Source organism: Culex pipiens, chromosome 3 (assembly GCF_016801865.2).
Source record: "Culex pipiens pallens isolate TS chromosome 3, TS_CPP_V2, whole genome shotgun sequence".
Classification (NCBI taxonomy): domain Eukaryota; kingdom Metazoa; phylum Arthropoda; class Insecta; order Diptera; family Culicidae; genus Culex; species Culex pipiens.
Window position 1 is genome coordinate 106,441,510 of NC_068939.1, and position 26,708 is coordinate 106,468,217.

Consider the following 26,708-nt stretch of genomic DNA (forward strand, 5'->3'; position numbering starts at 1 on the left):
CTGTAAATACTAGATGAAAATTCATTAAAGCTTCTAAAATCTCAGCAAAACTGAACAATGCGATGTGATTTTTACTGAGAAGGTTGATTTTGAAGTTTCTTGAACATTTTCCAAAACCATCCTAAAAAACGTTACTTAATCCACCTTTAGGTGGTTGGTGCCTTCCTCTCATTAATAGAGTGATTACAATCCCCTAAAGTGTCCACATGGTTTATGGATCTCCCCTAACGTGATCGCAGCACCTACCCAGTCACGAAATATTCTAGCAGAGCTGGTTCTGTCAGAATCCTGCTAGAACGATGGAAAATTTCTGCTAGAATGCTCTAAGAATATCCAGCTCTCTAAGAATTCTGCTAGAATCTTGCTAGAACGTCGTGACTGCACCCAAAACTGGCAGCGCTAGTCCGAGAGAATGATGGTCTTGAGTCGAGAGAATAGTGGTACCATTCACGGACGCAGAGAACACAGCACGAGATGGGCGATAGAACTATTATCTCGAGGTTCATTTGCAAAAAAGTTCATCCGGCAAACAAAAAACCAAAAGTGTCGACAACGGGAATCGAACCAGAGACCTTTGACAAACCAATCCAATGACTTAGCTGCCTCGACCACCACAGCTTGGTGACCAAGGAGAAGTCAGAAGTCGATGTATGACACTTGTTGGAGATTTATTGATTCAACTAACGAATGAACTCATTTGTTATGATGGTGTGAGTTGGTAGCATTATTCTATCGATTTTGGCACTGAGCCCTTAATAAATTTTGAGAGAATCTCGATTCTGAATTTTGGGTGTGGGTAAGAGGTCCTCATAAAAATAAGTGACGAGTAAAAAAAATAGACTTCCTACAGACTTTTTGTCAAGATTATACAGACACCGCCTTTCAGGAAAATGGCATCCCTATACAAGGCTTTTTACGTGGCGATCAGACGGGACCATTTGAGGTTACGTAAATTCAGACCATTTTTTAAACTGCTTGTAACTTTAGATAGGTAAGCCAGATCTTGAAAATTTAATCCACAAGAAAGGTCTTCTTATAAGCTTTCTAAAAATATATAACATGTGAGGGTTTCATGAAAAAACCACCCTTTTTACCATAATTTTAATTTAACATGAAACAGTTTTTTTAACATAACTTTTTAAATACATGATAAAACTGCATGAATTTAAATAGCAACTTAGGGGACGTTAACACGGATCGATTGAGCCTGTGACAAGATATTCCAGTGACATTGATTTGGTACACATGTCTACATACAGCCAAACACACAGACATTTGCTCAGCTGGTGATTCTGAGTCGATATGCACAAATGAAGGTAGGTCTAGGAGGTCTTACTAAAAAGTTCGTTTTTCGAGTGATTTTATAGCCTTTCCTCAGTAAAGTGAGGAAGGCAAAAATAGAATAATTTTAATTCTTTCAATTAATGCCAAACCTAGTCATGCAGCATTGTTGCAAACTATTAGAAGCACAAACTTACTGGAGCGAGTATTCAAATTTATTATATATCAAGGTTAGGTCAGTGTTATCTTTCTAAAAATGTATAACATGACGGGTTTTCGGCGTTATCCCTTATACCCAAATCCCACTTTTCCGGATCCCATTTAACCGAAAACCATTTTCAACTTATTGTAGAATCCCTTTATTTAAAAATTCTGAAGGCTTTCATAATTTTTTCTGGCCTTCATACTTTTTGATAAGATCAAAAGGATTCTATAATAAGTTCAAAGGGATTCTACAATATGTTGAAAATGGTTTTCGGGTAAATGAGAAAGTGGGATTTGGGGATAAGGGATAAAGCCGAAAGCCCGTCATGTTATACATTTTTAGAAAGATAGCAAAGGGAAGCATAAACTTTGGGTTCTCCAGAAACACGTGCCCTTTGATTTTTTCAAAAATAGTTAGACATGGCCGAATGATTTTTCTCCAAAGTTTTTATGGAGAATTAGGGCGGTTTGTTGTTGGATGAGTAATCTATAGACCTTTTTAGCGAGTCCAAAAAAAGGAAGAGTAGCAGGCGTGACAATTTTTTGAACATGGTTGACTTGATCCATATATATAAAAATAATTTAAGGAATTTCGGATTTTAATAAATACAATGCGTTTTATTGATAATTCATCATTAAATAAATTTTATTCTCAATGACACAAACCTTTACCTTCTGGGTACAACCCCGTTACGTAATTGTTAACACTTTGAATGCTCGAACCGCGTGTCGTCCCTCGTCGCCGCCGCTGCCGCCGCCACCACCGATGCGCAAACTTGGGTTGAGTTCTCCGTACAAAATCAGCTTTCAAAATGATCTCACTCTGTTAAATCAAATAAGTCAGATCGAAAATGAAAACCGGTTCTGTGATTGCTTTTGCGCACTCTCTGCTCAGGCGGGCGGGACGACTCCCAACTCTCAGTCGCGGTGTGTGTGTGTGTGTTGAAAAATATCGCTGGATGTTGGCTGGTGCGAAAATACTTTTTTTTTGTAGAACGTCGTGAGATGGTGTTCATGAGAAGTGTTAGAATGTAAGGTAGGAGTTTTGTGGGAAATGACCCAAGCGGGGCTAAAGTGGGAAGCTTTAAAATTTTGTTGTGGGACGAACCCGGAAAGGAAGGCTAGAATAAAATCTTGTCAGGCAATTATCGTACAGCCATGTGCAATCTTAAACATAAAGCACTTACCTTGTTAAAAATGCGTCAACCGGTACTGATGTCGGTTGCAGTCGGATCAAGAGTGTGCGAGCGCATGGCGAAAAAAGGAATGAAGGAATGTGGAACGCGCAAAGGGAAGAAAACGAGTCAAAAAAGAAAGCCCACGGAGGAAGACCTGAAAGAAGAGGAAAAAGAAGAGAAAAGAAAAGATAAATGAAAGAAACAGCACGAGTGCACAGTGTGACGGAGAAAAAAGTGAGAAGGAATGATAATAAGGAATGTGGAGATATGACGAAGAGAAAAAAAAGAACAAGACAAACATTGAAGGTAACAACCAACAAAAAAGTAACACTATATGGCAGTTAATAGCGCGTTTGTTGGTTGTTTGCGGGTTTTTTTGCCCTTGCCGAATGGTTGACGAACACAAGAAACTGCCGACGACTACGAAGACGACGAGGATTGAACTCACGATTGTGCCGGGGGGCGGAATCCGATCTCAATACTGCCCCGCGGAGCTGCGCAGACCCGACTCGACTGCGCTGGCTGGAGAGCAAGGGAGTTGTGCGGTTGAAAGTGGAGCTCTGATTTTATGAATGACTTTCTGTTTACCTACTTCGTCGCTTCTCCCCGTTCAGGGCTTAGCCATTCAATCGTGTGCGCACACACGTACAAAGTGTCGCACACATACACACACACACACACACACACACATACACACCTCGGTGTCCCTCTATCATCTGTGCGGCGGGGCGAGGGTTCGCCTTGGAGATAACCCATTCACGACTTTGACTTCCTTTCTCTTTTGCCTCACTCTTGCGAATGATCCGTTAGGCAGTGCTGATTGGGAGGACAACGGCAAGAGATGAGCGGGGACGGATCGGAATGTGGCCTCCTCAGGAGTTGCCGCCGCGGTCTAGGGTCTAAAGATCATCTGTGTGTGACTCTGTGTGCGTGTGTTTGTTGAGCAACATTGGCTGTGAATAATGTAAAAGGTGATGATAATGGGAGGCAGGCAGATAGCCCTAGCGAGAAATTCATTGATGAAGAAAGGAAAGGGTCAGCTGGAGTCACACACACACACACACGTACTCACAAGGTGGTTGTTACTTTGTGATTATTTTTTTCAAATTGATAGGCTAATAGGGAGCTGCGGCCATAACGTGCCCATGCAGTGATAATGGTGACCACGCGGGGAGATAGTTTCAATAGCAGTTGACTGCCCAGGCAGTTCCGGGATGAATGAGTTCATTAAAGTCGGTGGATTTTTTTTAAGAATTGACCACAATTCAATTGATTTAAAATTAGTCCACCAGCATAGAGTAAACGAAAATATAGCAATTTTTTTTAATGATTACATGGTATAGTAACAGTATTTTCCGATTTTTGGCAATTTTCTTGTATAGTCAAAGAAGTGACAAACCTTGAAGATCTGACAAGCTTTGCCAAAATTATGAGTACACACGGAGAAAAAAGAGTTCCCAAAATCGTGAACAAGCGTTCATGAAAATGAGAACCACGAACAAAGTGTTCAAATTTCATGGTACGTTTTTCAAAATCGTACCATGGGATTTGAACACTTTGTTCGAGGTTCTCATTTTCATGAACGCTTGTTCACGATTTTGGGAACTCTTTTTTCTCCGTGCATAAGAGAGTTTATATTACTTTTCATTTTGAATTTCGATGAACAACCCTTCTATTTATGACAATCGAAGGATTGGTATTTTATATACCTTTTCGTTGAGATATAAATCTGACAACTTTATCTAATAATTTTTGAATTCGAGAATTTTGAGTTTTTTTTTGCTAATTTCGTTGAAATAGTGATTCCGAATCACCTTTTTGTACCTTTCCGATAAATTATAAAGATGGAAGATCTGGCAACACTGTCATGTGATTTCGAGATTAAATTTTGTTGAGAAAATATTTATGACTTTAAAATTGTTTTGTTGCTAAAAAGATACATCGAACTGTGTACACCCTGCTTCCGGGAACTTTTCTTGACTTCTTAAAGGGCCTCCCTTTCCGACCACTTTGAATATTTCATTTCCCCTTGGCTTACAATTACGCGATCTCATCATCTATCCGCGTGGCGAGCCGGCCATCGCGATCGTAATCATCACCCGGGAATACCTACCGCACGTCAGCTTGCTAATTTTATCACACGTGGAGTTTACGGCCAGCGGTAAAGCTTTTAGCATAGCGTGACTTCCACAAGGCTTCGTTTTTATTATCTTTTCGCCTCTATTGCTTTTCGGTTGCTGCGGCAGTGATTCACTTCTCACATACTGCTGCCTCTCTGAGGAGGTTGTGTGATTCTTGAAATTCAGGTTTACGTGGAGATTTTGAGGTGACATTCCATTCCGTATGACTTTGTACCCGCTCGGTGAGAACCTCGCAATGAACTCACGCCGGTAACGAGTTTTTGTCAAGAGTGCTGTTTCGCGGAAGGTATGTATGTAAATCTCGGCGGCGGTATTCAAATGCAATAGAGTGGTGGTGATCTATTGCCGCCGGGGCCGTTTCGCGATCCTCCGTTATTATCTTAAATTTGCTGGAATGGCAGCAGTTTGTACCTGGACACGGCGTGTTTTCTGGGCAACCTTAAGGAGAAAAAATAGTCATCGCTACTTTCAAAAGTGTCTTATAGGAAATTTTCTCAGCTTTCCAATGCTTCTTAGAGCGAAATGTTTCATCGGGAAATTTCTGAGATATCTCTATTTTAAGTTTTTTCTTTTAAAATCCTTGATCATTTATTGGAAACTTTAAAATAACAGTCCAGGAAACTTGTCAAATGATGTGTTTCATGTGTATTTTACTGACCAAAATGTGCAAAATAAGACAAGAAACAACTTTGTAGAAGGTTGGAAACCGCTAAACATTTTGAAAATTATGTTTTAACCGAATTTTTGAATATATGAGATTTATACAAATAATAAAATAATAAAACCGTATTGAAATATTATTCTTACAAGAAAAAATAGATTGTTACATAATTGTTGTGTACAAATAACACCGGTCTGCTCTGATTCAGCTAGGAATAAGCTGATACAACCGAAATTTCTACAGGTTTGAGATTGATAGGGTATTACAAGATTTTTATGAATAAATATCATATTTCCTTAGTCAAACACTAACTTGTTGCATGGATACAAAACATGTTTTTTACTCGAAATTATACTGCAAATTACTGTTGCTAGCTTTAGGAGAAATACTTTTCATTGGTATGAAATGATTGTTTCAGTTTTTTTGTATTAAATGATCAAGGAATTAGCAACATTTTAGAAGCTTATAAGACTCTCATCTTCAATCTCATCTTAAAAAATATATATGTCTTGATTTTTGTTCAAATAATTTGGAAAGAAAGTTTCTGTTAGGTTTTTTTGTTAAAATACTATTTAATTTTTGTTCAAACCAAAATAAATGTTTGTGACGGTGTTTTCAGAATTCTGAATTGAAAGACTCGAGTTTTATTGCTACTTTTAAGTGCATTTTCTAAAGAAAACATTTTATAAAATTTTATCTTAGTTTTATACTCATGAAAATATGACTTTTGAAGCTTGCTACAGTAATATGTAGTACATTTTCGATATCAAATCAGATTTGTATTTATATTCCTGGTTAATGTTTGCTTAAAAAAATATCAAATTTATTCAATAAAATTCAATAATACCATTATCAATCACAAACCTGCCAAAGTTTCGGTTGAACAAGCTAAATCAGAGTAAACACGTGATATTTGTACACAAAAAAAATATGTTATTATCAAATAATTCTTGTAAAAAATACATTTTTACACTGTTTTAGGATTTTAATTTCTGAGTAAATCCTATATATTCAAAAACATAGACAAAACATAATTTTCAAGCTGTTTAGCGGTTTGCAACTTTCTACAAAGTTGTTTCTTGTCTTACACATCAAAATGTGCAAACATTTTGATGAGTAAATGACTTATGAAACACATCATTTGATAAGTTTTCTGAACTGTTAGTATAAAGTTTTCAATAAATAATAAAGGAATTTAAAACCAAAAACTTAAAATAGAGATATCTCAGAAATTTCCCGATGAAACATTTCGCTTTTAGAAGCATTGGAAAGCTGAGAAAATTTCCTATAAGACACATTTGAAAGTGGCGATGACTATTTTTTCCTGATAAGGCCGATGCAAATATTAAAAAAAGTTTTTGTCCCTCGGCCCTGGCCGAGGTCAAGGGGGGGGCAAACAAATAAAAAAAAAATAAAAAATTAAGTAACAAGCAATAGTCTTCACATTTAAATGAAAAAAGTGTTTTAAAATGCATTTTACACTAGTTCAGTTGTTTTGCAATCATTAGTTTTCAAAAAAACTAAGATATGACAAAAACAAAAATTGTATCGAAAAAAAAGATTTTGCATCGAAAATTTTCAAAAAATCTTAAGATTTTTTAACAAACGCAAACATGCTGAAAATGATTTTAAACGCAGGAGAATGTTTTTTAATTTGATTTCAGCTGGTTGCACTTAAATTTTCATTGAAATTTTGAAGTTTATTGTAAAAATATTTTTTTTGCCCCCTGATTTTTCAGGCCAATTTTGAAGGGGGGGGTGACAAAAACTTTTAAAAATATTTGTACCAGCCTAAGGTTGTTCTAGAAAACACGCCGTGGGACAAACCGGTTTGGGCACACGGAACGGAACTTCTCGGAAACCGTCTCCGCATAGTCATCAACCGAGGTACGAATCACAGCGGGTTGAAGTTTCATTCAGCTGGATGTTTTGGCCAGCGCAAATCGAATCGTGTTTCACACGGTTGAGTTTTGAGCATTTCCAAGAAGATCGACAGGGCACGGCGTTCAACGGAACGCAGCAAACAGGTTGTAGGTAAACATTACGAAGAAGCAGACTACAAATGTTTCGTAGACAATTTCTTTACTGAGTTCGTTCAGGGCTTAAATATAGAACTCGATTTTCCGGTGCATGAGCTATTTTTATCTTGAAGTAGTGTACTAAACCGGTAGACGAGAAAATTTTCATTGAGAAAGATGTGACGGAAGTCAGTTGAATTTTTGCTGCGGTCGTAAAAGTAGAAAAAATAAGGACTCAACGTGATCGTCACAATTGATGTTTTGCTGTGGTCGTAATAGTAGAACAAAACTAGACAGCGTTACATGGTTACGTGGTATGATAGTTGCAAATCTGACAGGTTTCAAGTTCTTGTAGCAAATATCAACTGTTCTAAATCACTTATTCATTGATCTACACGTAGATCTTTCATTGCCAACCCTGGCAGTGATCTACCATGATTAGTCACCACCAACCAGCTATCCAAGTGCGGGATCGCTTACGTAACTGTGTGCTTCAATATAACCCAGTCTCTAAAAGGTAAAGGCAATCCACATTCCACGCTGTAGGAGTCACCATTAAAAGTAGTCTTCCGTTGACGTTGTCGACTTCAGATTATGGTTAGGTGCGCGGATTCCCGTAAGCTCGTAAGTGTGAATGAATCAATAATGAGCAGCGCCTTAAGCTATCGCCGATCCTAATTTGGTATCAAACCGTGGAGTTGAATGGACGAGAGGGCCATATTACAAGCACGTAACTCATGAATGTCAAGAACACTACAGATAATCTACACTCCCCTTAGTACGTGAACTGGTCAAGTAAAATTCCTCAAACACTGCCATCAATACGATCGTTGCCAGTCGAACTGATGCTACACACTAGTGAGAAATGGAACAATATCTTCGGTTTACATACCCACAGCCTACAGGTTGACTCATACCGTCGATGGGATCCATGGGAACGACCCTCACCGCTCGATATTTATCCATCGATGTTTGAACACTCCACTCAGGTCCAGCACACCTCCGATTACTTGTCCACCGCGTTTAGTGCCCAATGTGGCCTCAACCTCAACGCGTTTTCTCGAAAATATCGAACCTACCGCTCAGGTTGGCCCCGCAGAAGGACTGTCCGCGGCGCAGCTCTGAATGCTAATGAGAGAGGGCTTTGCCGTGTTGCCACCAGCGACCGCGCCACCACCGCCAACAACAACAACCCATTCATTCAACCTAGTTCATGTTGGGCCAGATCGTGCTGGAATGTTGCCCGGTGGCATTTGGGTATACCACACACTCTCAGGTCGGCAAAGTCCGGTGGCGCGCAATATGATCGCTGGACGAGGCAGGAGGCAGAAGTGGAGTTTGTGCCTTGAATATCTTGGACAACGTTGTCGTTTGAATGATTCGTCAAAGTCGGCATCGTCGTCGTGAGCCAAGTTGCTTACCGAAGGTGACCTGGCCTAGACATTGCACAGTGTTTTGGTGGGTGCCGGTGCATTCCGAAGTCGGTGCGGGGGGTAACCGGATCTTTGGTTCGGGTTAAATACCAGTTTAGGAGAAATGTATGGCATGTAATTGATGTTTGATTGTTTCACAAAAAAAGATAAACGATTGCAAAGTTGTATCGACAAATATTTTCAACTTTAAAGGCCTACCCTGCCCATGTTCACATAAATGTCCCATATGCATTTTTGTCGATTTTGACTTAGATATTGGAATAGCTTCGTTTGTTGTGTTACTTTAACCTACACTAATAATATTTACCACTTTGTTCCAAAAATTCAGTAATCAACGACACATTTGTTTGTCCCATCTGAAAAATGTTCAAATATGAGTCCCATCGTGATAATGTTCACAAACCTGTCCCTCTACAAAATATTATGTCCTGAACATACCTTTCGGATTCTCCAATCTTTTAAATATAGTCAGCTGAAAAGTTTGTTTACTACTGGGGTTACCTAGGCAGCATGCTGCGATCAGGCTGGTTTGCGAACATATTGATGCACTATGTAGAAAATGTTCACATACCAGGTCCCATCCTGCATACTTTTTCAAATTGAAAGAGAAAAATCAAGACTAATTTGAATACTAACTTATCAAAAGCATAAACAAGAGCATGTTTGAGAACTATGTTGAATGAATTTTTAGTATAATGATTGTATTTTTAAAATAAATGAGAAAATGTTTTTCAAACTTCCAAGCTCGTTTTCTCAACTTGTTGAAAATTAATATGGGACATTTATGCGATCATGGGCAGTACTTCAAAACTAAATGGTAGATTGATTGAATGCTACTTTCGAACCCTAAAAAAATAAACAATAAATCATGATTCAAACATACTTCCCTGTGCATGATTGAAATACAATTCTTAAACATTCACAATATTTTTTTTACAATTTTTGAAAACTTGCATACATTTTTGTTGTATCAACAATCATATAAAAATTAATCCAGGTCCACACTTGTTTGGACAAAAATACATACCACTTTCCAGATATGTTGTAACAGTTTATCACGTAAAGGGTTGAGTATCTGCAAAAGAGAAGACAAAAATAAAACTATTAGATTGGGTATGAAAAGAGAAATTGTTTGTAATGAACTAGAATTAGTATCTCAACAGCAGAGATAGAGCGTCCTTTCCCTTAGGGTTCATAAATACATTCAAATATTAACAAAAATATAATGGTTATATAAGGGAAATGTTTACATGTTCAATTTAAAAGATAACATTCCATAGGTTGTTTTTCTTACGATGTACAGATAAGTGTTCAGCTACCCTTGTTAAGATCGCCGCACCCAAAAGGGAAACTGGAACCAGGTGTTGCCTTCATAACTTAATGTTTACTCATTCACACATTCAAGTTCTATTACAGTTTCTATCAAGCGTTTCCATCTAAAATCATGTTATAAATTGCTTAAAATAACTTTTAAAGACAATCACACCGTCTTTGCAGACTGAAAACTAACATTAAACGGGACAAACATTGAACGAAAAGTTCCAGAAGGATAAGGCGGGAATCGAAGCCGCGCCCCATAGCAACTTAGGGATCGGCAGCCGAAGCCGCTAACCACCGCGCCACGAGGCCCTTCTAAACCAACCAAAGATATGAGAACTTCTCCATAAACCACGTGGACACTTTTTTAAATGTCAGACCAACCCCCCTCCCCCCCTCGTGGACAATTTCCATTTAAAATAATCTTTTTTGTATGGAGCGTGGAAATCGCTGAGCCCTCCCCCACGTAGTTTATGGATGGTCCCTAGTGGCATTTTGCATGTAGTTCATAAGCTGACTAAAATAAATGTGTATGTTTAACAGAGTGTTTGCATAGTTTATCTACAAAAATATCTGTTCACTTCATAAACTTAATAACCATCTGTTTGAAAACTATTTAAAAAGAAAAACTAACTTAATCCACCTATGTGGTTGGAGCCTTCCTCACTTATTACCAACAATGGCTGATGTGATGAAATTGTACAAAAATTTCATCTATTTTTTAGATCCGTTAAAAAAAGTACATAAATATCACTTAAGTGGCCATACCTCAAGACAGGGTTGCCAGATCATCAATGTTTTGGACTCGTTGGTAAGCTCTTTTAATAACCTAACCAACGATGGGTTGGATGGTAGATTCAGACATAGTTTACATACATTTAAGTGAGATCCGGCATCCAAAAAGTACATCAATATCACTTAAGTGGACATATCTCGAGACAGGGTTGCCAGATCTTTAATGTTTTGGAGTCGTTGGAAAGGTCTTCTGATAACCTAACCAACGACGGATCGTATGATGGACCCGGACTTAGTTTACATACATTTAAGTGAGATCCGGCATCCAAAAAGTACATAAATATCACTTAAGTGGACATATCTCGAGACAGGGTTGCCAGATGTTCAATGTTATGGACTCGTTGGAAAGGTCTTTTAATAACCTAACCAACGATGGGTCGTATGATGGACCCGGACTTAGTTTACATACATTTAAGTGAGATCCGGCATCCAAAAAGTACATCAATATCACTTAAGTGTACATATCTCGAGACAGGGTTGCCAGATCTTCAATGTTTTGAACTCGTTGGAAAGGTCTTTTGATAACCTAACCAACGATGGGTCGGATGGTGGATCCGGACTTAGTTTACATACATTTAAGTGAGATCCGGCTTCCAAAAAGTATGATGGACACGGACTTAGTTTACATACATTTAAGTGAGATCCGGCATCCAAAAAGTACATAAATATCACTTAAGTGGTCATAACTCGAGACAGGGTTGCCAGATCTTCAATGTTTTAGGCTCGTTGGAAAGATCTTTTGATAACCTAACCAACGATGGGTCGGATGATGGACCCGGACATAGTTTACATACATTTAAGTGAGATCCGGATATATGTGAAAACACATTTTTATACATAACTTTTGAACTACTTATCGAAACTTCAATCTGTATAAAACTCGATCTATGGGACCCTAAACCAAGTCGAATGCAACATGTTCGGGTCAAATCGGTTCAGCCAGTGCCTAGAAACATGAGCTAGTTTGTTGGTCACATACATACATACACACACACATACACACACACATACACACACACATACACACACACATACACACACACATACACACACACATACACACATACATTTGTTCAGTTTTCGATTCTGAGTCGATATGTATACATGAAGGTGGGTCTACGATGTTTTTATACAAAGTTCATTTTTAGAGCAGGATTATAGCCTTACCTCAGTGAGGAAGGCAAAACGCAACACCGCACAAATAACGCTTAGCTACTAACACACAAAAAAGCAAGTGAAGTTGAACCACACGAAACTCTATTAGAAATCACTTCAACGGCTCGTTAAAGTTCCCCAACGAGCTTGTTGAGATTTTTGAAGCAACGGTGGCTGCGCGCTGAGGCACCGCGACGCGAGTTTGACAGAGTAATTGCATCCATGACAGATTGTACGTGTTTTCCCTTGGACTTCTCCACCTTTTTGTCGAGCATCCGCAGCAGCAGCAGCGGCGGCGCCACACGTTTTCTCCAAGCCCCGTAATGGCACCGAGCCAACTAACCACCCATCATCATAACCGTTTGCATTGTCGGTGCGCGAGCTTTTGAGCATGAACATCTCATAATTTTTACACCCGTGGCAACCCCGGGGAGGTTTGGTTCGAGGTTCGGGTTGGTGGGAATCGACTTTCGGCCCATTTCGCGGCTTCGAGCTTAATTTCATGCGCCTGTGCACTTATGTGTATTTATGTGCAGTCGCCAAGATGCAGCAGTGGATCGTAAGTTGGGCGCCGCCATGATTATCGTCGGCGTTGAACGAAGCTGAGCTGAGAAAATGAGACCCCCTTTTGGGTGAACTGACACCGGGTTTGACCCCCTCGCTAATCCATTCCACGCTGAGGAAGCTTGGGTTGCACTGTGGGAAATGTGTGGTGCACAAATAAACATCCATTGGACTTTATTACAAATTGATTTTCATGATTGATGAAAAGATATTCAACGTCGACACAAATTGTTAAGCGATCAGTCATACGGTGAAGTCATCTTCTTGACAGCATCCGGTTTAGAGATTATCTCCGCGAAGATCGATTAAAGCTTACAAATAAGTCTCGGCGATTGGAAGTGACGCACATGGTTTAATAATGACTAAGTAAGGTGTCGGGAATTGATTAACCCGCATTAGCCACAACAAGGCACGTCGTGAACTGGCGCCAACTGCAAAACAACCAGCAGTGAAACTAATCAGCTGCAGTCATGAAATCATTCAAACAACAACAACATTTTTAAATAGTGTTTCATGCAACAAGTTGCAAAAGAGCAATTCTCTACCATGACCAAATAAACTATTTTGTGTGATTGGTTCATCCATACAAGTCTCCATACAATTTTGGCTGCTGTCCATACAAAAATGGTATGTAAATATTCAAACAGCTGTAACTTTCGAGTGAATTTTCTGATCACGACTTTTGAGAAAAAAATAGGTACACGGAAAAAAATTGCAGATTTTTTAATCAACTTTATTTTCACTAAAACTCAATTTCCCAAAATACGTATTTTTTGATTTTCGAGATTTTTTGATATGTTTTAAGGGACAAAAATCCGCAACTTTTGAGCCATAGAGAAACATGGTCAAAAAATATGCCGCCGAGTTATAAATTTTTGAAAAAAAAGTGATTTTTGGAAAAAATCGAAGTTTTATGCAAAAACCAGTTTGACATTATTTTTTGATGCAAAATTGAATTTGCAATCAAAAAGTACTTTACAGATTTTTTGATAAAGGGCCCCGTTTTCAAGATATAGCCACCGAAAGTTTGATTTTAGCGAAACATTAGCAGTTTTTCAATTTTTAAAAATAGTGATCATCAGTGACCGTTTCTAAAATTATTTTTTTTGAAAAGTTCAGAAAATTTGCTATAAAATTGACTAAGAGACATTGATGATTGGACCTCGGGTTGTTGAGATAGAGCCGTTTTAAGAAAAAGAAACACGGAAATTGAAGTTTGCTTAATCTCACCAGAATAACCCACCATTTTCTAATGACCATATCTCAGCAAATAATGGTTCGATTTTCAATTTTAACACATGAAAAATTCGTAAAATTTTTCGATCTCTTCGAAAAAAATATTTTGAATTTTTTTAAATCAAGACTAGCATTTTAAATGGGCGTAATATTCAATGTTTGACCCTTTTAAAATGTTTGTCTTGATTTAAAAAAATTCAAAATATTTTTTTTCGAAAAGTTCGGAAAATTTCACGATTGTTTCATGTATTAACATTGATAATCGGACCATAAGTTGCTGAGATATCATCATTACAAAATAGTGGGTTATTTTGGTGAGATTAAGAGTTAAGTTTTTTTTTGAAAAGGTCCAATAAACCAAATTTTCAGTTTTTGCCTTTTGGGTGTTTTTTAATAACCCTGACTCAAGGCGGTTTCAAAAACACCCAAAAAGCAAAAACTGGAAATTTGGTTTATTGGACCTTTAAAAAAAACTCCAGACTTCAAGTTTCGTGTTTCTTTTTCTTAAAGCGGCTCTATCGCAGCAACCCGAGGTCCAATCTTCAATGTCTTTTAGACAATTTTATAGCAAATTTTCTAAACTTCTCAAAAAAAATATTTTTAGAAATGGTCACTTATGGTCACTATTTTTAAAAATTGAAAAACTGCAAATATTTCGCAAAAATCAAACTTTCGTTGGCTATATCTTGAAAACGGAGTCCTTTATCAAATAAACTGTTTTGTACTTTTCGATTGCCAATTAATTTTGCATTAAAAAATAATGTCAAACTTGTTTTTGCATGAAACTTCGATTTTTTCCAAAAATCACTGTTTTTTTTCAAAACATTCATAACTTGGCAGCAGATTTTTTGACCATGTTTCTCTATGGCTCAAAAGTTGCGTATTTTTGTCCCCTTAAACATATTAACAAATCTCAAAAATAAAAAAATACGTATTTTGGAAAATTGAGTATTAGTGAAAAAAAGTTGTTAAAAAATCTGCAATTTTTTTTCCGTGTACCTATTTTTTTCTCAAAAGTCCTCAACAATACCTACAACTTTGCCGAAGACACCAAATTGATCAGAAAATTCACTCAAAAGTTACAGCTGTTTGAATATTTACATACCATTTTTGTATGGACAGCAGCCAAAATTGTATGGAGACTTGTATGGATGAACCAATCACACAAAATAGCTTAAGTTTAAGTCAAATAAAAAAAATACAAAAAATAAAAATAGTCGAAATCGGCCGATTTCGTAGAGAGTTGCTCAAAAGAATGATTGTGTCGAAAAAATCGAGTTATGCGATGAGTTTTGTACAATTCCTCCAAAAAACTCTCAATAAATGATTTTCCTAACCCCTTCCCGCCCAGAGCAAAATCGAGCTTTTTTTTGTTTTTCTGCATTACTCGTATCTGGATCGACCAAATTGGAAAAATTTTTAGTGGTTATAAGTTGACATTCTATATAAACTAATGTAGTTTGAACCATGTTGAAAAAGTGCATGGTTGCAGAGAAATTTAATTTTTAAGACTGGAGTAACCATGGACGTTAGAGGGTTGAGTAAAACAACCGTTTTTCAATGCTCTATGTTGGCGTCTGTGGGGTTATGTTTGTAGGAAAATAGAATATTGATTACATAACACACTTGACCCATGAGTCACAGTCATTCAAGTAGTAATACGGTGACTTCAAATACTGCTCGATTCAATTGCGAAAAATGAATCATCACAGATAACGACAAGAAAAAGACAGACTTCTAATGATCAAAATTTTCTTCAAAACGCATTGATATTACTAAACCGCATTTTCAAAAATTAAACCTAATTCAAGCCCACCATGCGGTCCCGCCAAAGGAAATGAGTAAACCGGAAGTTCGCAACTGGTCTATCTGGTATCTCACATTAATCATCCCCACACAGCAGTAGTAGTGTAGTGCGATACCGCGCATAGTAGAATGCTGCCTGGACGGTTAGTTAGAAGCATATTGCGTTATCGCCTAGTGTCGCAGCAGCAGCTGCCCCTCAGATGGTGATCTCGTGGTTCGCCGCAATCTGTGATGGTGGTGGTAGTGTTGTACCAGAGCGACTAGTAGTGTTTGTACATTTGGACCCCCACGAGTCACGTGTGGGAAAATTAAAATCACCCGCGGGCGGGCGGTTATGGTGTGCAATATATTTATGGCGGAAACCTTGAATACCTAATGGGCCTGGACTAGATCCAAAGACTGGAGGAGATGGGGTTTTTTTTTCATTCAAAGAATGGCGCCACCACGTTGAGAAATGGGTGGAAACTTTTCAATTGCGTATTTCTCATGACAACGCCGGAGAAAAAGAAAGGAAAACCTTCATCAGTGCGCAGTCGAAGGTAGAGTTGAAGTTGGTTGCCACGAGAAAACCTACTTTGTGTGAGATTAATATTAATAAAAATAATAATTAACGATTAATTTAACGCTACACGGCGTTGCTGTTTGAAGGAAGGGGGGCACATTACGTGGAGCAAATGCCACCACGTCAGGATAGTTGGGTGGCTCGGAGGAGGAGGGCGAGGAAAACCTGGCATGAATGAAGCTAAATCATGAATGAATGGAAACGGATGGCTGAATGGCTTTCTGAGGCGAACGCGCCGCCGCCGCGCACTATTATGAATGAAATCGTTGTGTTGGTTTAGTTTGGATCGAGAAGGATTGGATTGGCGAGTCGGATGGTGGGTTTGTTGTTGTTGTTGGTGGTGGTGGCCGTCAGTCACACCACGCTACACATACACACACATGTGTGGATAGTTATAGTTTTTTTTTTCTCCTTTTCTGTCTGCAACCATGTGCACGCCGGGATGGATGTGTTTGTGTGTGTTTGCGCGAATGCGTTGGATGTGCAGTGCTGTGTAGATTAATTCATAAAATGCTGTGCAACACTGTGTGTAGGGTACACTTGCAGTTTATTGCAGTGGCGAGGATGTGTGCCAGACACACATTTATGCTGACGGTTGATTCATCATTCGTGACTAGATGTAGTTTAATTGGTGTACTACATGACGTGAAGATCATTTGACAAGCAAAACGATCTTGATTAAAATAGGTTTTAGTAATGAGATCTTGAAAAATATAAAAAAAAGTCCATTGTTATCATATTTAGGAGGTAATGGTTTTATCAAAAATAAAATTTTACGGAAGTTTCTTTTTTTTGCATTAAATATAATACTCATGATCATTCGAATCATGAAAATCCAATTTGACCGAGCCACGTAGCCTAGTGATAACGCTCACGCCTCTTAAGCGGTAGATCTGAGTTCAAAACCCGGCTTGGACCAACAAAACTACTGATCTTCTTTCTTCTGGATTCGATTGTTTAGTAAAATATCATTCAAGCTTGACCTTACCAAGGCGACCTACGGAATGTTAACATTAACCTTAACATGTTAACATTAAGGTATGCAATCCGCTTTGTGAATGCGGCCCCGATACTCATCATGGGTCACGGAAAAAAATACTTTTAGTATTCGAATCAAGCTGGCTACTCATCGCTAGGCTCAGTTTCCTAAGAAATTGTTGAATACTGAGTGCTCCAAACAGCAAAAAAGATGAATGCTCAAAGTTCATAATTTGGTGATACTAATTTGAGTGACCCATCTTGTTTGCTCTGTAGAGCGCTTAGTAATTAATCATTGTATGCCTTGTATAGTTGTATAAAAATTGCCAAAGCACAACGAAACCATGTAAAATTTCAACAATCGTTTGACTTATAATTTTAGCTGAAGTTTACGGAAACTGTAGGTCCAGAGCGGATTCGTTAATTCGATTTTTGTAACTTCGAATGTCTTCCAATTCGGATGGTCACTAATTTGAACGTATTCGAATTAAAAATCACTCAAACTTAAAAATCAGTTGTCAAACTGATTTTGACATTTCAATCCCGTTGTTCGACGATTTCCGAGCACGTGGTATTGAGCTCCATTCAAATAAATGAATCCGCTCTGTAGTGCAATAATTGAAAACAACTTCATAATGTTGTTAAAGTTAAGTAAAGAAGTTTCACACTAAGGCAGAAACGAAATGCATGTGAATTCAGTCGTTTTCGATCTTTCAACACTTGAAGACTTGTTAAAGCCCAAGCGGGGACACCCGGCAGGGCCGGTTTTTCCGCTCGGCGGTAACCACCATTTGATCGTGGAAACAGGAAATTCATATTATTATTATCATATCGTATGGGCGCGATCCGGTCACGATGCAATAGTTAGGGAAATTCCACAAGCTGCGAGAAAATCACGTTGATTCAGGTCAGAACTGGAAGCTGTGTTCCTTGATGGTGGCCCAAGATCCGTTTGTTCCAATTTGCGCGTACGCATCAAGCCACGTCTTCTCACGCTAAATCAGCCGCGCTTCCCGCGATCCGCTTAGGGCTTGAGTTGGAAATTTGCAAGTATAAAAAATATATAAACCGCTTGCCAATCTGCTGCCATCGCCAGTCGGGGGGATGAAAAACTGCTTGGGAAACGGTCAGAACGGCATCTAAACGAGTTTTTTTTTGCATTTCGCAAACTCCGAAACTCTTCTTCGCGCTGCTGGTGGGAACCGTTCAAAACTAAACTCGTCTTGCGAGATTTGGTTCCCAGAGCGCGTGAAGCTCGGCGGTTTTCGGCGTAGTAACTAGTTTTCTTCTGTTTTATTTCGGCTGATGATTTTGTGTGAACGATGCAGACAAAAAAAAAAAAATGGAAGCAAAACACATCTGGTGGTCATTTCCGGACGGTTTTGTTGTCTGGAAGAGGCGCTTTCTTTTGTGGAAGGGGAAAACCAGTCGTTTTTTGGCAAACAACAATTGATTCAATTTAACAGTTGAGTAGCTCACGCGGTTCTCTTTACGATCGTGTTATAAGTAGCAACTTAGGCGAAAACTTTGCAATTATCTGGTTTGTTTCATTCGGCTATCGTTGGATGATTTATTTTCAAGACCAGCACTTTCGCAACATGAAGTTTGTATCCGAGTGTGAATCCGGAGTAGATTAACGGCAAAACTGCATTTTTGTTCAAGCTTTTTTAAATGGATTGCAAATTGCATATAAATCTGCTCAAATTCAATAAACTTGAACCCATCATCAATACAAATCTGTGATCGATGTAAACGTTGCATTTGAGATGAAGTGAAAATGAACAATACAATTTGAAATTTGAAAATTTCTAAATGATAAAAAATATCAAAACAATATACTTACAGCATTACGCCAAACTAATCAGTACTGATTTTATCCTGAAATGCAAAAGAAAAAAGAGAGTAAATTAGTAAAAAAAATATATTGTTACAATACAGTGGAGTAGAAAATAAAACAAAAGTATGTTGATAATTTATGGTATCGCAATACCTCTTAAGAGGCAGTATTTGTAAATTCTGCTCGGTTTGTTCTAGAGGTCGTATCGAGGTGTTCCGATTTGGATGAAACTTTCAGCGTTTGTTTGTCTATACATGAGATGAACTCATGCGAAATTTGAGCCCTCTACGACAAAGGGAAGTGGGGTAAAACGGGCTTCGAAGTTTGAGGTTCAAAAAATCTTAAAATTTCTCGCATTTCCGTAAAACTTCATCAATTCCAACTTTCGTAGATTCATTTGAAAGGTCTTTTGAAGCACTTCAAAATGTGCCATAGACATCCAGGATCGGTTTGACTTTTTCTCATAGCTTTTGCAAATTACTGTTAAAAATTAATTTTATTAAAACCTTAATATCTTTTTGCAACAGCCTCCAACACCCATGAAAAAATTTATAATAATTTCACCAATGTTTTAAGCAAAATAGAAAAGCCACTTGGTCTTTCGATTCCCTTGTCAATGATAGCTCAGTGAAACTCTTTAGACGAAATTGTTAAATCGCCAATAGCAAGTTTACAACTAACGACTTATTCACGGCATGTAAAAAGAAGCACAAGACAGCTACAAAGTTGCCCCTAATGAAATGCAACTTTCCATTCATTCATTAATTCATTAATAACTCTATTCACACAGTGTCACTCGCGCTGCTAGAGCGGCGTGACGTCAATGTGCAATGATAATGTGGTAAGTAGCTTGGGCAGTTTTTTATCGCAATACACACATTCCCAACGTGGCACGTACTAAAGTTATTTACCCAAGCACCGAATAGGGCGAGTGCCACTGGGGTGTGATGTCATTGGATATTAATTTTTCGATCGCACCGACAAAAGATTAACATTTTTCGTTTCTATAAAAGCATTTTTTTTTAAATCACGGGAAGTTTTTTGAAATTCATTAAAAAATAAACAAAGTTGTTATGATTTTTTGGCATAAATGGTTCAAATCTCGTTGAATTCAATTTAAATTTTTATATATTTGGTGTTAAAGATGCATTCCATCCCATGCCCTCGTGACCTCCCCCTCCCACCACTTGAGCATGGCGCCCTCCGCCAACTATGTATTGGTGAGGATCAGATTGGAATTCCGAAGGCTCCCCTCGCGCAACATAAAACGATCGATCCCCACACCAACACTGCAATCTCTTCTTCTCTCTCTCTCTCTCTCTTGTACGATCACCACCACATTTAAAGCTTTCATTGCCGGGGTGGTTCAGAAGAGGACGGGGTGGGAGGAGTGTGGGGAGGTGTTTGTTCGGTGGGTGGCGAGGCGCAAGATATGCTGTTCGGTTTTCTTTTCGCCATTCTCGGCGTGGACCGCATTCTTTCGTTTGAGGGCCGCACAAGGGCTGGGGGAAAGAGGAGTTTTGAAAGCGGCGCTGGAAAAGACTATGGAGTTGGTCCCGCGGGGCACCCAACCACCGAACGGCGAAAGAGGTGTAGAAAGAGAGAAGATAGAGAGTTAAAAGACGGCGGAAGAGAAGATCGAACGAAGAAAAAGAAGAGCCATCCAAAGCCACTATGAATTGGGCCCGCCGAGGAGGTTCGTTGAACTTTGATAGTTCATTCATAAAATTTCGGGAACAGAAACGAATCTTTGGCCCGTCGTTTTTGGGGAGGTCTGCTCGACTACACGTGTAACGTTTTGTAGCGGCCGCGCACTTGTGTCGATGGCCAAATTTTTGTGTGTGTGTGTGATTTTATGAAACAAAATAGTTTGGCACTGCGTATGCTAACAAATTGGATAATGATTGTGACTATGTAGTTGAATTGGGCTTTGTACTATTTTCTCGTACGTTTTAGGTAGGACTTTAAACTGGCATGCATATTGAGTTACATTACAGGATGAATTATTTGCAGCAAAGAGCGTTATAGATTTTAAGCCATTCTTGGACAATAGTTAATTTGATGTTTTCTATTGAAGTAATCTTTGGGGTAAAACTTATTCGACAATCTGTCACACTTTTGTGACATTTTTTTATCCTTTTCCAGCAATTAAAAAAATGATTGCATAGAATGGGAAATTTTCTACATAACCTATATCCATTAGATATGATAGTCGCAACAAATTGTGTCAAAACATCAAGTGGGACATAAACAATACAAAATAATACTTTAATGTCATAATAACTAAGGGACATAAGTTGAAAAAGGTGATCAAAGTAGACCTCAATAAAATACTTACATTAAATAAGTAAAAACATCAAACCCAAGTTTTTTTTTCAATGCTTATGAAGATTCAAATTGATTTATCCCGGCGATTTTTTATATCGAAGCTCGTCTTTTTTTCATTCCAGAATTCAAAAGTTCTTCAAAACTTCTTCAAATGAGCTACTACACTACGATGAAATGACTTGTTGATTAATCTTTTGGTAAAAATAGTAGTTTATGCAACCAGTTGCAAAAAGAAGATTACGTGCACGAGTCGTACATGTATCCAACGAGGCTCACCGAGTTGGATAAATACGACGACTGCTGAAAAAATCAAGTTTCTCAACGAGTTCCATTCAACATTTTTTGCAATTCCGAAAAAACCGTTTGAATGAAATTATAAGTCAAATGTTGTGTTGTTTTGCATAATGTATTTTGTCAATAAATCATTTAAATAAAAAATGTTGAAAAGTATTACTTTTCGAAACAAGTAGAACTTTTCAACATTTATTTTGAAAAGTGTTGCTATTCGATTCTGATGAGGTATGCAAGAATTACATGAAAAGTAAATAGTTTCCAACGGAATTATTAACATGTATTTTAACTATTAATTATATATATTTTAGATTTACTATTTTGAACATCGTTTAAAATACATTTTTTACAATATTGATTGCTGGCAACACTTTAAAAAGTTGTGAGCTTGTAAAGAAAATTTGTATTTTGTTGTTGTTTGAAACACCCATTCGTTTTCACTTGCATACCATTGAAATGATTTTTTTTTTGTTATGAGATAAAACTTGAACAAATGTATTTCTTTGGAATCAATCGATCTGACGGCTGACTGCGGCGATTTCTTTTGTGCCCGTCTGCTTATTGTTTCGAGACTGGTGATTTTTCGGTTATTATATTTTGAGAAGCATTTATAAAACGAAAAAAATAAACGAGGAATATTTTCCCTTATCTGGTCGGTGCGTCCCTTTTCTCTCTTCACCTTCGTATCGATCGTGTTCGAGTTCGGCGATCGCGGCGGTGGCGCGTTAAGCCTCTTCGCGTCAGCGCGCACCTTCCTCTTTTTCCTCTTCGGCATTGTCAGGCTTTCGTTTGTGAGTGTGTATTTTTTACTCCTCTTTCTTCTTTGATCTGGCTGGAGGCTGTGCTTTTTGCGGTACTTTAAATGTCAAAAAATCTCGGTGGTCGGATCTCTCTCTTGCCAAAGATCGGGCCTCGAATGCACACACAAATAGGCACACATACACAGATATGGTCAATGGTTGTTGTTGGACGATTCCGAGAAATTTAAAAAACACCATCGGCGTTTCTCGTCTGAACTGCGCTCACACGGTCGTCGGTGGTTTGCGGCTTGGCCCGGGCTCTGGAGGCTGGGCCGGAGAAGAGAGACCGTGCGGTTGGCTGGGTGGTCGTGTTTAGGCGCAGTGGAAGGAAGAAAGGCCATGGACGGGGGGGTCGGGGACGATCGGAATGGGGGTAAGGTTGATCTTCGGGACAACCGAGTGGAGCAGAGAATAAGAGGACTGGTTTGCTGAAGCTTTATTCATTCCAAGTTGCGGCCTCCGGTGGTGGCAGGGGTTTCACCTTCCGATTGAAAGGTTGGTTGGCCTATTGTGGTCTTGGTAATAGAATCATCAAGACTCTAAGTCTTCGTTTCTACAAGACTTTATGTCTTCAATTCTCCAGTCATGAAGTTTCATGTCTCAAGTCTCAGGTCTCAAAATCATCAAGTCAAGTCTCCAAACTTTCGACACAGGTCACCCCACCCTAACCCGGACCCGTTTGAGGTCCCACCGACGAGATCTCGCTCCTTCTCAGGCTCAGACCCGGGATTCGGAAACCGAGACACGCTGGAGGCTCCCAACGGGGATATTGGTGGAAGGCAGCAGCCCTTCGCCGGTGTCGGTGTTTGGTTGAATTAAAAGTTTAAAACATGTGAACAAGACACGCTGCGCGAAGTGCCGAGGACCGCCAGGGGTAGAGCAGCAGAGGACGTGCGCGCGCGGGTGGAATATGACAGGGAATGAAGGAAGATAAGAACCGCGCGAGGGGAGATGTGAAATGATGTGACCAGGGAAAGAAGTTCCCGCGGAATGGGAGGGTAAGATGCATGATGATTGTAAATATTTTTTCTCGTGAGAACTTTATTTTTTTGGAGTGAGGATTTTGTTTTGTGCAAAGGAGTGTTGAATGTGCTTTTTAGAGATATTACGGGGTTGGGTTGGTGGTGTTCGTTCGGCTCAAGAATTCCTGTGCGCAGATTTTCATTTTTTTGTGTTCTCTTTTCCCCTGGGTGGGCGATTGCTGATGGGCGGGAGGAAGTTGTGTGATGAATGGTGAGATCAGGTTTGGTGCCGCGCAAAACCGGCTGATCATGTAAGATTTTATGGATTCCAGCTTTATCGCCTCAATTAGGGGATTTAAATACAGTTAGTCTCTCTCTTCTTCTTGTTCGCCTCGTTGATTGAGCTCGTGATGCGGTTGTGTAACGTTGCTGAATGGTCAATTAAGCACTCAAGTTTAAAGAGCCTGCTCCTATCGGGAGCTGACGATAACATTCCACGTTGATAACGCCCTGATCATCACGCGTTACTGCAGTGGTTACGCGAGGTCGCGAGCCTAGTTCCGTCACGGCGCTGGCCAAAGTCTTATCACGCATCTCACCCGGGGGCAGAAGAACGTAGCGGGGTGGCCCTGCGAGAACGGCGACTTTGTTGCTAACGGGGTTCGCTCGCGACGACGACTATTCACAAAAAATACAAGAGTATAAATAGCACTCAATGTTATCAGCGTGACTCTCGCGTTCACTCGCGGTGGCAGCGCTCAAGCGGAAAAGAAAAATAAAACTTTTAAATTTTTGCTTCTGAATTAGGGTTAGTTGTCCTGAATTTGAGGTACCGATATTATGTATTTAAAATAAGTTTGTGACTAAAATCTAATGATTTTATTTTAGAAATAAACTGAATGATTTCATTAGGACAAGGAACTTGTGCAACCATGTATCTCCATTAGGTAATCGCCTATCAAGCAGAAGGTCACGGAATTATTCCTGTGTAACGTTACTTGCGAAAGTACTTAAAAGTCGAGACTAAACGTGGGACAGCTGACGGTAAGGTTATAAACTTTGTCCATGCCCATTACACAATCACACTAGGCGCCACGAAACGGCCCTGGCCCTGGTCGATTAGCGCCATCAGTGTGCTGATAGCTGTCCTCATCACTTTGAATAGTCGTCGTTCCCGGACGATCGTTGCTCGGCAATGGACTGCAGATGATCACTTTCAAGGGCCCTCCCCGTTTAGAAATAATTAAAATGTTGTTTTTTGCGCTTACATAAGTGATCCATTCGTGCACAGCTGATGGATGGTGGATGGGCAGTGTTGCCAGTGGCAGCCAGTTCCAACTGATATGTGGCACAGCACACGTGTTTATACTCTTTTTCGTCGTGTTCCGGACCGGTGATGATGAGTGAAACTGCTGACGGTTCCCTTGCTGGCGAAGTTCTCCCTATGCGATGTCATCGCTTCTTAGGAATGTTACACTGTGGGCACGTCGTACAAGTCGTAAGTCCTTTCAACAAGTGTCTCTGTTTCAACACAGCTCACAGTGACTTCACTGAGTGTTCTTCTTTTTCCTCGTTCCAGCTGACGACAGTCCTACGCGAGAGCACACTTTGAAATCGTCACCGAGAGACTAAATTTAACCAATCAACCAACTGTGCGCGAACGTTTGAGTGAGACCACTTTGGGAAGTTGTGAACATACGCACACACACACTCACACTATCTCTGGGTTTGACGGGGGCCCCTGGGTTGGGACATGTCGAGTACAAAAGTCAAATTTTCAATTAACTTCAATTAGATGCAGAGTGTGCGGCAACGCGCGTTCAACTATACAGTGTCACAGAGTGTCTATTTTCTTCAGTCCCTTCAAATCACCCTCACTGCGCTGGCGGCACTGGCACTGACGGAATGTCTACGACTTTGCTGAACGTGGTCGCCGACGAGGACGATTAAAACACACGGCCGGTGCCCAAAATAGAAAGTCTCTCTATAAATTGGGCGAAATTCAATCACTATAATGAAATTAACTCCAATTAATTGGCTCGCGCTCTGGGTACACGTCACGGTGTCCGGTCGCACACTACACACTGGCCACTGGGCACACTGGGAACTTATGGGGGCCCATGCGCATCCACGTCCACATGGAATCGGAATCGACCGATCCGGTGGTCACAGCACTACTATTCAGCTGCCGTGTGTTCCTCGCTGAGCTAAGCCCGATGGTCACGAACGAGAACGCGAGAGAAAGAGAGCGAGAGAGGGAAAGAGCGCGAGCAACACACATCCGCTGGCTTTCGCATCTTGAACAGGAAAACCAGCGACCTCCGATCCGAGTTGGTGCTGCTGGTGCTGGTGTTGATGATCTGGATGAATTGTATGGAGATGAAGAAACATTCCAGAACGGCAGCCAGTCGCGCGCGCACTCACACCCAGCGGCCGGCGTGCGCGCTCGGTTCGAGTTCCCCATGAATCGCGGTGCGGTGTACCAACACAGAGTTGCTGTCGCGACCACCACCGCGCACACCATTGAGTCGCAGCGTGGTTCTGGTCTGGGAGCGATGAGGGTGCCAGGGTTGGCAGATGGATAGACTTTGGCTTGGCAAGAGAAGACTTGAAAAAATGAAGACTTTTAGATATAATACACGACACTCAAAGACGTAATAACTCGAAGATAAAAATAAATATGAAGACTCAAAGTTATTTGATTTCCAAGACCTGTGACATGAAACCATGAAGATATGATGACAAGAAGACAAAAAGACATGAAGACATGAAGACATGAAGACATGTAGACATGAAGACATGAAGACATGAAGACATGAAGACATGAATACATGAAGACATGAAGACGTGGTTCACAAGTTTATGAAAGTTTGCTAGTGGCTTTGTTACGTAAATTCTGGCAACCCTTTCAATGAAGATGATGGCGTCAATGATTCTCGAGTAGTCCCTCTAACATTTCCAAGTGTTACTTTTCTCCGTCACGCTCTACGAGAAACACTCGTGAACAACCCTGCAGTATAGCTGGTACTGAAAGACACACAGGTTCCGCAGAGGTCCGTCGTAGTCCACACATACCTGCGCGATCTGCGAAGAGCCGTCGACTGTCTATAGTGTTCAACAGTTGCGGTATCATAAGCGTAAAATACTCCTTGTCTTTCTCA

The 26,708-nt window shown here is 39.7% G+C and overlaps 1 long non-coding RNA gene across 3 annotated transcripts; it reads right to left on the minus strand.

The window, feature by feature from the left end:
* Positions 1-1,858: 1,858 nt before the first annotated feature.
* On the minus strand, positions 1,859-25,133 carry LOC120422203 (uncharacterized). 3 transcript variants are annotated; one of them, XR_005606096.2, is made up of 5 exons: positions 24,816-24,954; positions 19,173-19,207; positions 9,944-9,991; positions 2,673-2,817; positions 1,859-2,451 (listed from the first exon to the last, which is right to left on the minus strand). It is a non-coding gene; the product is annotated as an uncharacterized LOC120422203 (long non-coding RNA). The 3 variants fall into 3 exon arrangements; XR_008212542.1 differs by having other exon boundaries at positions 1,859-2,606; XR_008212541.1 differs by having other exon boundaries at positions 1,859-2,817; positions 24,816-25,133.
* Between the last annotated feature and the right edge of the window lie 1,575 nt (positions 25,134-26,708).